This window comes from Cervus canadensis, chromosome 33 (assembly GCF_019320065.1).
Source record: "Cervus canadensis isolate Bull #8, Minnesota chromosome 33, ASM1932006v1, whole genome shotgun sequence".
Lineage (NCBI taxonomy): Eukaryota > Metazoa > Chordata > Mammalia > Artiodactyla > Cervidae > Cervus > Cervus canadensis.
The window spans coordinates 19,682,691-19,696,597 of record NC_057418.1 but is presented as its reverse complement, the minus strand read 5'-3'; the positions used below and the strand labels follow the sequence as shown (position 1 = coordinate 19,696,597).

General features: G+C 36.6%; 1 long non-coding RNA gene across 1 annotated transcript in view; it reads right to left on the bottom strand.

Moving 5' to 3' along the window:
* LOC122434083 overlaps positions 1-13,907 on the bottom strand; it is a 32,020-nt gene that overhangs the window by 15,844 nt on the left and 2,269 nt on the right. Inside the window, exon 2 of the long non-coding RNA XR_006267236.1 lies at positions 12,732-12,795. This is a non-coding gene — a long non-coding RNA (uncharacterized LOC122434083). The remainder of the gene's footprint in view (positions 1-12,731; positions 12,796-13,907) is intronic.

The window sequence follows — 13,907 nt, the reverse complement described above, 5'->3', positions numbered from 1 at the left end:
AGATGTAGAAACCAGGGCTCAGAAAGCCTCTCGGTCATTTATGGTCACATAACTATTAAGTGTCAGACAAAGGATTATCAACCCCAGGTCTCACAGCTCCAAATTGTATGTTCTTTTCTTTGCATTACATTAACATATCCTTGTTGATCCTTGATCAACAATTATCAAAGCACCTGAAATAATCTGATTTTTAAAACCTTTCCAAAGGCAGCTATGCAAAAGCAATGACAAAAAAACCTTGCCAAGAGTAGGTCTTCCATAATTGAAGAAAGAGATTGAGAAGCAGTCAGTGTCAAAATCAGAAGAGATGTCAAAATAAAGTAAAATTAGAGACTTCACAGAAAGAAAGAAGGGTAGTAAGAGTGGAGATAAATGGCCTCTCCAGGTGCCGACAGCATTTCTATGGAGCCACAGTGTACCTCCTGACACTCAAAAAATTATTGTGATTATTATTAAAGGTATAAGAAAGAGCTTAAAGTTTAACAAGAACTTCTGTGTGGTTGGTAGTCAAGCAGTCTTAATAAGGTCACAGTCTATTGTGTATTTCTTGTGAAATGTTTCAGACTTTTCTTTGTAAAGATATTTGCTTGATTTTTAGCTATGATACTTGAAATTGATGCTCATAAAAATAATGGACACATGTTATAAATTTGGACATAACCAGAATTTCAAAAATAAAACCAGTGCTTTGAAGATGGGAAAAATAGTTCACAAAGGAATTTACTGTCTTGTGAATTTTTAAGAATACAAGAAAATAAATGTCATAAAAAATAAAGTAGCAGATCCTGCTGTTGTAAATTGCATACTAATAAAACATTTTTCTTCTTTAATATTTCAGGGAAAAAACAGTTGTTCCAGAAGATAATAATGAAAATTAAATTAAATATAAAATTGTGTTGTCTGTGAAACAAACTACTTTTCATAAAAATGAGTTTTTGAAATATATATGGGCTTATTTCAAAATTTTCAAAGCAGAGCGGATCATAAATTAATCATATACAAGGATAAATTACACATTTGCATTCTAGGCATCTGTTTTGTCATCTGCTTCACTAGATTCTAATTATGAGTTTTAAACTGGACAACCTGTACATGGTAGAATTATTATACTTAAGATATTAACAGAAGCGTTTCTTAAACCTTTGGTTTACACACTTAACTTACCATGAGGCATTTTATTTGATCATAATTTATACACCTAATTCAATTTTTGTAAATGCACCTAAATCCATTTGGTTGAATTGCGTATTCATATGAAATGCTTGCAGGTCGAGTAGAAAATAAGCAGCTCTCTTTTTGTAAAAATAAATATTATCTGCAATTTTATTTTTCCATCTTTAAAGTTATAGGCTAGGTTTGGAAATAAATATTCTCATCTTAAAATGTAAAGAGTATAAAAAAATTTGAAATTCTTACAGACATATGTCTTTTCTGGCTTTCTCTACAAATAAGAATTTCCTTCTCCTTAATCAGACTGTGTTAGGAGATGTTATCATGAGGAATAATATCTAAACATATTTAACGGGGATTTGACACATTCACATATTTAAAAAGAAAATGTTTTTCTCACACTTATTTTAAGAGAAATATATATTCACATCGAAAATTTAGAAAATAGACAATGAAGGAGAAAATAGTATTTCTTATTTCTTACTCTTATCACTACTTATTCATAATTCCATCAACCAAGGATAACTGCTATTGGCATTTTGGTACATTTCTTTTCCACTTTTATACATTTTTTTCACGAATTTAAATGGACATAAAATGAACATTTTTGTACATTTCTCTTTGTTCACATTTCTGATTATATTTGTAAGTTCCTAGAAGAAGAAATGCATTATTGATATCCACTGGATAGTTTTCCTCTGCACAGAAACTTCTCTGATATTTGCCTTTTTAGGAGCACTTCCTTGACTCCCATGATCCTCTCGAGGTACATCCCTAGTTCCTATTATTCCTTATAGAAGAAGTACCAGAGTTATCTTTACCTCTTGTTTCTCCTTAGCTCCTCCCAGTCAAATGTCTTTCCCCTCTTCAAGATCACTCTCTTCAAAGATCACCCACGACTCCCCCCACGCTGTCAAATTTAAAGAGCTCTTCTCTGTTCTCTCAGCAGTATTCAATGCAGTTACCCACTCCCGTCTCTGGAAATACTTCTTTTCTTGGCTTCTGTATCACTAAACCATCCTGTGAAACACACAGCAGGATGTACATCACACTTTCTAAAGCAAAGCAAGATGGAATTTAAGAAATGCCCAGGGACTTCCTCCCAGGTGACCACGAGGTATAGACAGAGAGAACAGCAACATCACGACAGTCAGAAGCCTCCTTCCTCTCATCCACACGCCGTTCTGCCAGCACAACAAGGGGTCCTCGGGGCCTGGAGTACCAGGCGTGGGCAAATGGGAGGCAGCGGGAGAAAACTAGATAAATCACTTCCTTCTGGAGCTCCTCATATTTGTTGAAAATAGACTTTGCCAAAACCATCTTGGAGAAGACAACTTTCCAATTTTAACTTGTGTCACAGGACTTACCCACCAAACATGGCCAAATGGGTCTTTTAAGGGTTTATAAACGGGTGACAGTCTTACAAATGTAGGCTAGAATCAGACTTTGTCCAGGCTGTCCTTCAGGCATTGGTCATAATTCAGGTTTGAAATCTTTTCTGAACCCACTTTGTCTTAGACTGTCCTGTTATAAAATTTATACTAGATGCTGTTATTACACTAATATATCCTAGAAGCAAACTAATTAAGTATCTTTTGATTTGAATGGAGTAACTACGGTTAAAAAGACTAGCTTCTAATTTGCTTTTGAAGTTAATGGAGTCATAGACTGGAGGGAAGCAAACGCGCTGATCGAGAAGTTCAGTGGGGACAGAGAGAAAGACCCCATCTCCCCCCCAAATTAGGCTACTATCTTTGTTGGAGAGGAACACTTGTTAATTATGAACTGCTCATAAATCTGCCTCAACTTAAGTGCCCACGAGCCGAGGATAATGGAAGGCAAAACAATTTAAATCACATTATGTAGCAAGCAACTGAATAATGTATCTCGTGCTGTCTCAGTGCATTTCATTTCTTCAAGGATACAGACTTGCTCCTGCAACTTCAAATGACAGAAGGAAAACACCCTTTTGGTTTATATTGTTCTCTATCATTCATGGGTTCTTGGTAGTAAATAGCGTTTGTTCCAAGAGGATTTTTCCTTTTCAATTTCTGCTGCCGATTTATGGCTTGTTTTTTGAACGGCTTTGAAAGTGTTGAATTGGCTAAATATATAGTTATCTCTGAATGCTATCTGAAATTTCAGGAGAATTTCCAATAACTCTTCTAAAGAAAGCCAAATCATATCTCAAAAAATTTTAGAAGAATTCCCTGGTTGTCCAGTGGTTAGGACCCCTGCTCTCACTGCCAGGGGTCTGGGTTTGATCCCTGGTCAGGGAACCAGGATCCCACAAATCACTTGATGCTGCCAAAATAAAATAAAATTTTAAAGTCATTAATAGTAATTACGGAACATCTTGCTTTCAAGGATATGTCATTGCTATTTTACCTCTTCTGGGTACTATTAAAATCGAAGTGAAGGGAAAAACCAATTTTTTAATTTGGTGTATTTTGTTTTACTCTTCTAATATTTTAAAGTGGAATTATAATAGTCATCAATCAGGTGTACAGGCCCCAATACAAGAACTCCCATTGTAGGAGAGAAAGTGAATAAGCCGCTCAGGTCAGAGAAAAACTATAGTTTTGGGTAAAACAATCTTATCCCTGCAATGTAAAAAAACCTCCCACTACATGATTAATAACTAATGAAGTCTCTGCAAAATTAAGAATTATTGCATCTGCAAGTCATGAACATTTACAGCTGAAAGGGTCCATATGGATAATTTAGCCCAACCTCTTCATTTTTCATAGATGGAGTTGCTAAGACACAGAGAGAAAGAAAGACTAACCAAAGGTCATGTTTCTAGAACCAGAATCAAGTTCACCACCTTCGCTGGAGTTAAATTAAAAAGACATGAATTAAAATGCACTGCAGTTAATATTGCAGACTAAATGTTCAGAGGAAAGGAAAATTGCTCTATAATTTTAAGTATTTTATAATGCATGGTTGATCTGATAGAAAAGAGCAAATAATAATAAGAGCAAAAATGATAATAAAGTGTGAATTTGGAGTGGCATGTAAGTGCTGGAATCAGGTGTTTGTCCATGGTATTTGACAATCTCTGGGGGACAAGAATTTGGGATTTAAAGAACCCCATACAAGGACTTCTCTGGTTGTCCAGTGACTAAGACTCCACGATCCCAATGCAGGAGTCTGGATTAGATCATGGTCAACTAGAGATCCAGTTGATTTCACATGCTGCAACTAACAGTACCCCATGCCAGAACTAAGATGTGGCACAGTCAAATAAATAAATAAAGATTTGAAAAGTAAATAATGTATGAGGCCTTAAAAAAAAAGAGCCACATACAAAACCTGGCACTTTGAGCAGAGTAGAGGTTTGTATAGTTGATCCCGCACATAAAAATACAACTTACAAAGGATGATAACCTCAGTAATAAGGTAAGCTAGAGAACTATCACCATGTGAAGGGAGAGCATTGGCAAACATCTCAAATTTGGCTCTGAGTGTCAGAGGAAACACAGGTTTCCCTAGAAGATTCCTAACATTCAGGTAGGTTTGGTACAGAAATGCATACTTTCCGGGTGGTAAAGTTAATTCCAAGTGATCAAGGGTTGTTGGTGTCCCCAAAGATCTGGCAGAAGCAATTCCAAAGGATCTCTGAACACTTTCAAGGTATATCTTACATCATTCCTGAAATTAAAGGGGAAAAACAAAGGAGGAAAGAAATCTCTACAAGAGAGACATAGATGAGAACAGGTGAGCAAAATATACTTGCAGAGATTTTATATATTGAAATACCAAATCTGAGCACCCTTTTATGTTAAAAGAATATATGTTGAAGCTTGAATTATTAGGTCACTATGAAAAAAGATACAAAAGGGACTTTCAGGAATTAAAAATACAATGTTGAAGTTAAAACTCAGTGGAACCATGCAAAATGAAAGCAAGAAGAAAAGTACCATTTACAATTGCATACAAAATCCTTAGGAATAAATTTCATGAAAGAAGCATAGAACTTATACTCTGAAAATTATAAAACATTGCTTAAAGAAATTAAAGAAGACCTAAAGAAGTGGAAAGATGTCCCAAGTTCTTGGTTCAGAAGAATTAATATTGTTGAGATGGCAATATTTCTCAAATGGATCCTCAGATTTTATGCAACCCAGAGTATGGTTGGCTTTTTCAGAAGAAATTAAGAAGATGATCCTAAAATTTAGATGTCAAGGTACATGAAATAGAAATAGGCAAAAAAAGTACTGAAAAAGAACAACACTGGAGAACTCTTATTTACTTATTTCAGAACTTTTTACAAAGTTACAGTAATGAGACAGGGCGGAGCCAGCATAAGGGTAGATGCAGAGGGTAGAACAGATCAGTGGAATAGAATCAAAAGTACACAGATAAATCTTCATATTTACAGTCAACTGCTCTTTGGCAAGGATCCAAGTCCAATCAACAAGATAAAAATAGTCTTTTCAACAAATAGGGGTGCAACAACTGGATATACAATGCAAATGAATAAAACTGGACTCCTACTTTCTGCCATTTACAAAAATTAACTCAGAATGGTTCAGAGACCTCCATATAAGAGGTAAAACTTTAAAGTCTTAGAATGAAACATAGATATGACAATAAAAGTACAAGGAACTGAAGAAAAAGATAGATAAGTTCATCAAAATTATAACTTTTATGTTTCAAAGGACATTACAAAAATGAAATACAACCTATAAATTGAGAAAAAATTTTCCTGATCATTCATCTGATAAAGGATTTGTATTCAGCATATATAAAGAACACTCATAATAATAAAAAGACAAGTGACAATGGGCAAAAGATTTGAACAGACATTTCCTCAGTCCTCAGCAAAAAAAACCACTGGCCATCAGGGGAATGAGCGTTAAAGCAACAACGATATATGACTTTATATCTAAAATGACCGTGAGGATGTGCAGAATTTGGAACACTTACACAATGCTAATGAAATTGTAAAATAATGACTTACTTTGGAAATGATTTTGGGAGTTTCTCAAAATATTAACATAGATTTACCATATGATCCAACAGTTCCACTCTTAAGTATCTACCCAAGATAAATTTAAACATATGTTTACATCATGAACAATTATACAGTATTCATAGCAGCATTATTTGTAATAATGAATAACGAGAAGCAACCTAAATTTCCATCAAGTGATGAATGCATAAAATAGCTTCTATCCATATAATGGAAAATTCAGTTCAGTCACTCAGTCATGTCTGACTCTTTGCAACCCCATGAACCGCAGCACACCATGCCTCCCTGTCCATCACCAACTCCTGGAGTTTACCCAAACTGATGTCCATTGAGTCGGTGATGCCATCCAATCATCTCATTCTCTGTCGTCCCCTTCTCCTCCTGCCCTCAATCTTTCCCAGCATCAGGATCTTTTCAGATGAGTCAGCCCTTTGCATCAGGTGGCCAAAGTATTGGAGTTTCAGCTTCAACATCAGTCCTTCCAATTACTCAGTAGTAAAAGAATGATGTGCTGATACACGCTACAACATGGATGACTCTTAAAAATACTATAATGATGATGAAAGAGGCCAATAACAAAAGACTATATTGAATGATTATAAATTGAATGAATATAAAATTTATAAATGAATATAATATATATTATATATTATAAATTATATAATATAAATGAATGAATATAAAATTTATCTTGATTGAATGAATATAAAATATTCATAATAGGAAAATTTACAGAAGTCGAAAGTAGATTGCCTAGGGCCAGGCCTGAAAACAGAGGAAATGGGAAATAACTGCTAATGGGTACGGGATTTCTTTGGGGGATGATGAAGAATCAGAACAGTTTTCACAGGGAAGGACAATCAACAGATGCCAATGCTGATATGACACAGATATTGGAAGGATCTGAGGCAGACTTGAAAGCAGTAGCTATACAAATATTCCAGCCAGAAATCGTGAACATTCTAGAAACTAAAGGAAAAATAGCCTCAGCAAAGAAATTGAAAATATAAAGATGAACCAAGCTGAAAACCAAGCTGAAATTCTGAAACTGAAAAAATAAAATGATGAAGAACAAGGCAAGGGTGTCCACTCTTACCATTACTATTGCCCATAGTACATCTTAGGTAGTACAACAAGACAAGACAGATTTTATATGGATGGATAGATAGATGATAGATAGGAAGGTAGCATACCAATTGAAAAGTAAGAAATAAAACTGCCCTATTTGCAGATGGTATGATTATCTACAATAAAAATCTCAAGGAATAAACAAAAATACTCTAATAATCATATGAGAAGTCATAGTATAAGATACCAGGTCAACATATACAACTGAATTATCTTCCTATATAGTAGAAATGTATGAAATCTTTTTTACAATACCATTTACAATAGCTCCAAAAACAAAAACGGAAAAATTTAGGGATAGATCTAGCAAAACTTATACAGAATCTGCTTGTTGACCACAACAAAATACTGGGCAAATGTGAGCAAAATATTTGACTTGACCATAAAAGAGATGAAAACAGCAAATAAGTATGAAAATATATTCAATCTCACTAGTGATTAAGGACATGCAAATTAAAATAAAAATGAGATTCCATCATATACCTATTAGAATGGCTACAATTAAAAAAAAACAAAACTGACAATACCAAGGGTTGGTTGACAAGGATTTGGAATAACTGGAATTGTCATACACTGCTGAGAGAAATGCAAAATTTTGCAGCCACTTTGGAAGGGTTTGTTAGGTTTGTACACAATTAGCCATACGTTCATTATTCAAACCAGAATAACCAAGTGAAATGTTGATAAGTATCCATACTCCTTAGTAAAAAGAGGTAACCAAAGAGACAGATCTGCTTCAGTCTTAGATGTATAGGAATGACTCATAATCTGACTTCCAAGCTTAATTTACTTAAGTCATTTTCCCTCCAGAGATAATTATATGCCATATTGATAATGTGAACATTATGAATTATTGTGTTTTTCATAAATTATCCTATCATGTTTCTGGTTTACCACTCCACTGCTTGTCAGTACTATTTATCCAATTGCTTTTAGGTGAACTGACCAAGCCATTTCTGAAACTGAAAATTTAAGAATTAGTCTATAAGACACAGCCAACTAGTCAGTTACGGTAGTAAACCATTGGTCTGCAAGGTCCTATAACATGGCAGGACTCTTTAATCCACTGGACACCATAAACACGATGCTGGAGCCTATGACCTTTTCATGGTACCATGAAATACTTGTGATTTTAAAAAAGAGAGATTTCATATCTTGAAGGAATACTGCAGAATTAAATTAATAAATGTTAACAAATGTTTGACTAAGTATCTACAGAATATAAAATTATGTTAATGAATCACCTGTATCTAAACCCAATGCTTGTGAGTTTAGAAACAAGAATATATGAGATGTGGGCTTCCTGCGTGGCTCAGTGGTAAAGAATCTGCCTGCATTGCAGGAGACCTGGGTTTGATCCCTGGGTCGGGAAGATCCCCTGGAGAAGGGCATGGTAACCCACTCCTGTGTTCTTGCCTAGAGAATGCAACAGATGGAGGAGCCTGGAGGACTGCAGTCCAGAGGGTCGCACAGAGTCAGACACAACTGAAGCAACTCAGCAGAAGCAGCAGCAGATACAAGATGTAGTGGGATATTGCCTGGGAGGAGTGTTGAGCATTCATGAAGATTTAAAAACAGCAGAGAGTTGAATCATTTGTTTTAGAATATGACTTATGCACAAAGGGATTGGCATTCCTGAGGTCTATAAACAAGTGCTCTTGTGCTGGTTTTTCTCTTGGCTGTGACAGCGTGAGTCACAATGAAACATCTATGTAGCCCAGCCATCAGCATGTAGCCCATAACAGTTGTCTGCCCAGCAGACAACTATTGTGGTTATAACTCATGTATTAAGTGTTTCCCTCTTATAGGCTTACCATCTGAGGGGATTCCGCGGTGGCTCAGCGGTAGGGAATCCACCCACCAAAGCAGAGCAGCTAAGCCTGTCCGCCACAAGTATTAAGCCTGTGCTCCAGAGCCCAGGAACCACAACTCCTGAGCCCATGTGCCACAATTACTGAAGCCCATACACTCTAGAGCCTGTGTCCTTCCGTAAGACAAGCTGCCGCAATGAGAAGCCTACCCACTGCAACTCGAGGGTAGCCTCCGCTTGCTGCAACTAGAGAGTCCGTGTGCAGCAAAGAAGATCCTGGGCAGCCAAATACAAATAAATAAAGATACCATCTTCAGTGTATTCATGGTGGACATCAGCAACAATTCATTTTGATCTATACCTACTTGTGGAAAACTTCTATAATTGCAAGAGATAGTGGAGGACAATTAATAACTTTGTATTTCAAAAGTTATATTTAGAGTCATGGGAAAATGAAATTCATTTTGTCAGTGAATTTACATCTCAAGTCCTGAATGGATATGTGAAAGCATTCAAATCTGTCAAAGAACACATAACTTTGGAGTATACACCATTTGTAGTGCGCATTTTCCTTTCATATTTGAACGTTTTTCAACTGTAGCAAAAAGAGATTGTTCTGAATCATTTTGAAAAGGAAGATGACATTTATGATAAGATGTACACTCTTGGAACCACAGATGATAATTTGATGCATAAAAATTTTCAGCAAATAACATGCTGTTCCATATTTATTAACACATTCAATAGGCTAAGTCATATGCTAATTACTGATAGTAGAGAGGAAATTTTTACAGGCAGGATTAATCTATGGACTATTGAATTCTGATACTTCTGAAAGTTAATTCAGTAAGAGGTGAAATTAGTGTCCCTAAAATGTACTGGGTGTTCCTAAATTGACTAAGCGGCTTAAACAACAGAAATTTATTTTCCTGCGTTTCTGGAGGCTCGAAGTTTGAGACCACGATGTCAGCAGGGTTAGTTTCCTCTGAGGGTCAACAAGGAAGGATCTTTAACTGGCTTGTAAACATTAGCAGATGGTCATCTTCTGTATTTCCCATGGTTTTCTTTCTGCGCTGATCTACACTCTAGTCTCCTCGTCTTGTTAGGACACCAGTCAAACTTAATTAGGATCCACTCCAGTGACAGTGTTTAACCTCAATTACCTCTTTAAAGACCCATTACCATGAACAGTCATATTCTGAGTCCTTATATTGAAGACTTCAACACGTGGATTTTGAGTGGACAAAATTCAGCCCATAACAATATACAACAAAAAAGTTAATTTTTTTAAATTTTTTATCAAGACACAGTCTAATTTAAACATGAGCTCTGAGGGAGGTAGTTTGTCATCCTTAAAAAGTGAAACTTTTAAAATGTTTTTCTCCTTTCCCAATGTTTCTTTTGGGTTGACAAATTGTATCAAAAGACTTTATTTTTATTCAACCAAGTGGCAAATAGAGATCATGCCTGGGGGAAATAAGATGTAATTTTAATTAACAATTTTTGTTTCTACTAATTATAAGTCTATCAGTGTCATTCTAATTTAAACCAGCAATCCTTCCCCTGCTAATGATTTCTTAATGATCCTGAAACTGTGAGGCTGTGTCAATGCTTTAGGGTGGATTCTCATCCTTGGGCCTCATCTACTCTGGACCGGATGCATCTCAGTGTGTGTGTTTTGGGGGTGGGGGTGGGGGTTAGGGGCTTGTGTAGAGGGCACAGAAAGCCCAGGAGCCCCCAAAGCTGAGAAGTCCAAAGGTGTAATTGAGTGGAATGTGGCCAGGTTTTTGAAACAGCAAATGCATCTTATTTCAATGTCTTTGGCGTCTATAGCTCTATCATTATCACCCTCCTTATTTATTGGCTTCATCGGGTCTTAGCTGTGGCACGCAGGACCCTCATCGCGGCACATGGGCTTCTCTCTAATTGTGGCTTTTATGCTCCAGGGCACGTGGTCTCAGCTGTTGCGGTGCCCGGGCTTAGTTGTCTTGCAGCATGTGGGATCTTCATTCCCTGACTAGGGATTGAACCCATGTCCCCTGCATTGGATGGTGGATTCTTAACCACTGGAACACCAGAGAAGTCCCTATTCATCCTCATTAATAAAGAGCTTTGGAGCACCCAGTACTATGTGAAAGTATATTTTGATTTTTACATTATAAATATCACAAAAATGGAAACCTTAACAGCAAATACAAACAACCTATCTAATATTTTCTTCTTGCTCCTCCTTGTTATGTCATATACATTTCCCAAGGAATAGATGCCCCATTTTGGAGGCTATTGCCTCAGATGTCTTATGACATGAGTCCAGCTGTGAATGTGGAAATGGACCAGCACCAGGGAGGAATATACAAGTCATTTGTTGAAAGGGGGAGGTGTGCGTGCAGATTTCTCGCAGTACAACTGGCTTTCTCCAGGTCCACAGAATCCACGGGTGGATGGGACAAATGTTTTCTGAGCACTAATGGTCTTCTCATGATTCCCAGGGCCTTCGACATCAGGAAAATCTCTCGTCAGAAGCTTACATCTTCTCAGAGGCCAGTAAAACACATCACCACAGTGGGGTCCTGGCTCCGCAACTCTGTCTACAGAACCAGGTTTGTATATTATCATCATGAACTGCATGGTTTGAAAGACAAGTCTTGGGGATCAGTCTCTCAAAAAGAAAAAAAAAAATTTCCCGGACTCAGCAGGTGGTCTCCCCTTCACAGTTAACTTTGATTTGCTTTTTCCCTAAGACTTATCAGTAGGGGAATGATATGGGCTTATCGTGGTGATCATTTTGAAATGTATAGAAATATCCAATCACTATGTTGTGCAACAGGAATTACCATAGTGTTATGGGTCAATTATACTTAAAAAACAAGCAAAATCACAGAAAAAGAAAACCGATTTGTGGTTGCTAGAAGGGGCGGGGGATGAGGGTAGAGGGAACTGGATGAAGGGGGTCAATAAATACAAACTCCAATTATAAGACAGATGAGTACTAAGAATGTAATGCATAACATGATAACTATAATTAACATTGTTGTTTGCTGTATATGAGAGTTTTTAAGAACATCAATCCTAGGAGTTCTGATCACAAGGAAAATTTTTTTTTTATGTCTTTAATTTTGAAAAGATGAATGTTCACTAAACTTACTGTGATAATCATGATGAAGGTGAGTCAAGTCATTATGCTGTATACCTTAAATTTATACAGTCCTGTATGTCAATTATATCTCACCAAAACTGAAAGGAAAATGCTTAACAGTAAAAAAAAAAAAAAGAAGAAATGTTCCTTTTTAAAAAGATAAGAAATAAGATAATGAAAATCACTCAAATACAGTTATTCCCTTTCTAAACTACATATTTCAATTTTAGATAGCATTTATTGTTACTCTACCAAAAAAATGAGATTGACATTTATACTTCCATTGACCTCTCTCCCCCCACCACTCCAGTTTTCATTATTCATTGTATTATTTTCATTTTGACAGATGTCAAGATCTATGAACGTTCTGAGATTTTACTACTTGCCAGCTAACGAATCATGGTTCCATTGCTGAGAGAAGACACAGGACGACTGGGTCAGAAACAAAGGACGTTATTACTCAGGAAATAAGCAGCGTGAGTCAGAATACTTGCATCAATTCCTCTTACCCTCAAGGCCCATGAAGGCAATTCAGATTGAAGGGGTGATTTCTAGGGATGTTTAGGAAGTAACCTGTAAAACAGAGCCCAAAGAAAAACTGCATTAAGATTTCTGCGACCGTAAGAAACGGTTATGTCCATAAGTCAAGAGATGGATTGAGGTCCCAGTTTTAACAGACAGAGTTATTAGAGGTGCACAGTTGCTGCAAGATAAACCCTTGATTTGGGACGGGGGATTAGAGAGCCTGAGAGATTTGACTCAGCTAATCTTGCCTATCATAAATATGGTCTACAATCCATGATTCTGTTGTATCAGAAGAGATTAAAATCCTGGTGCCCTTTAAGCCACTAACTCATTACTATTTTGAAAATGGCAGGGAAAAAAATATACAAAGAAGCAGGATGGCGGGGGGATATTTTCTGGTGAAAAAAATTTAAGAACTCATCTTTTGCAGGAAAATTTTTGCTTTGTGGGGGCGGGGTGATCTTTTTTATTTTTATTTTTTCCTGGCACAAAGTTATTTAAGAAATGGTTGATTGGTGAATAGCCTTTTTATGTCCTAATGCCCAAAGGCACACTTTCATATCTGAGATTCTTCTTTAAAGATTCCTTTAGGCAATGTAATAATTTGCCTGAATTTCACTTCATTCAACTTTTTTTTGAGATTTTGAAATATGCAACAGAAACTTATACGATGAAAAGCATCAACCCTGTTTTCCTGCATGCTTAGTCGCTTCAGCTGAGTCCGACTTTTTGTGACCCTGTGGACTGTAGCCTGCCAGGCTCCTCTGTGAGATTTTCCCAGCAAGAATACTGGAGTGGGTTGCCATGCCATCCTCCAGGGGATCTTCCTGACCCAGGGATCGAACCCACATCCTCCGCATCTCCTGCACTGCAGGCAAATTCTTTACTGCTGAGCCACCAGGGAAGCCCTGTTCTCCTACTACCACTTACTTACCGTTTTACTTTAAATAAATACTAATCATTAATTAGTGTAAGTAAAAATCTCTCTGTCTGGTTCCAGGAAAGCGCACATGAGCAAACTGACAGCCTAGGGCTTGCTGTGAACAGCATGGGTTCCAAATTTGGCATGTCTGCAATTATTCAAACATGGTCATCTTTCATTAGTTACTGATAAATTAGGCAGGATGATAAAAGTTTGAACTAATTTCTCTGAAAGATGG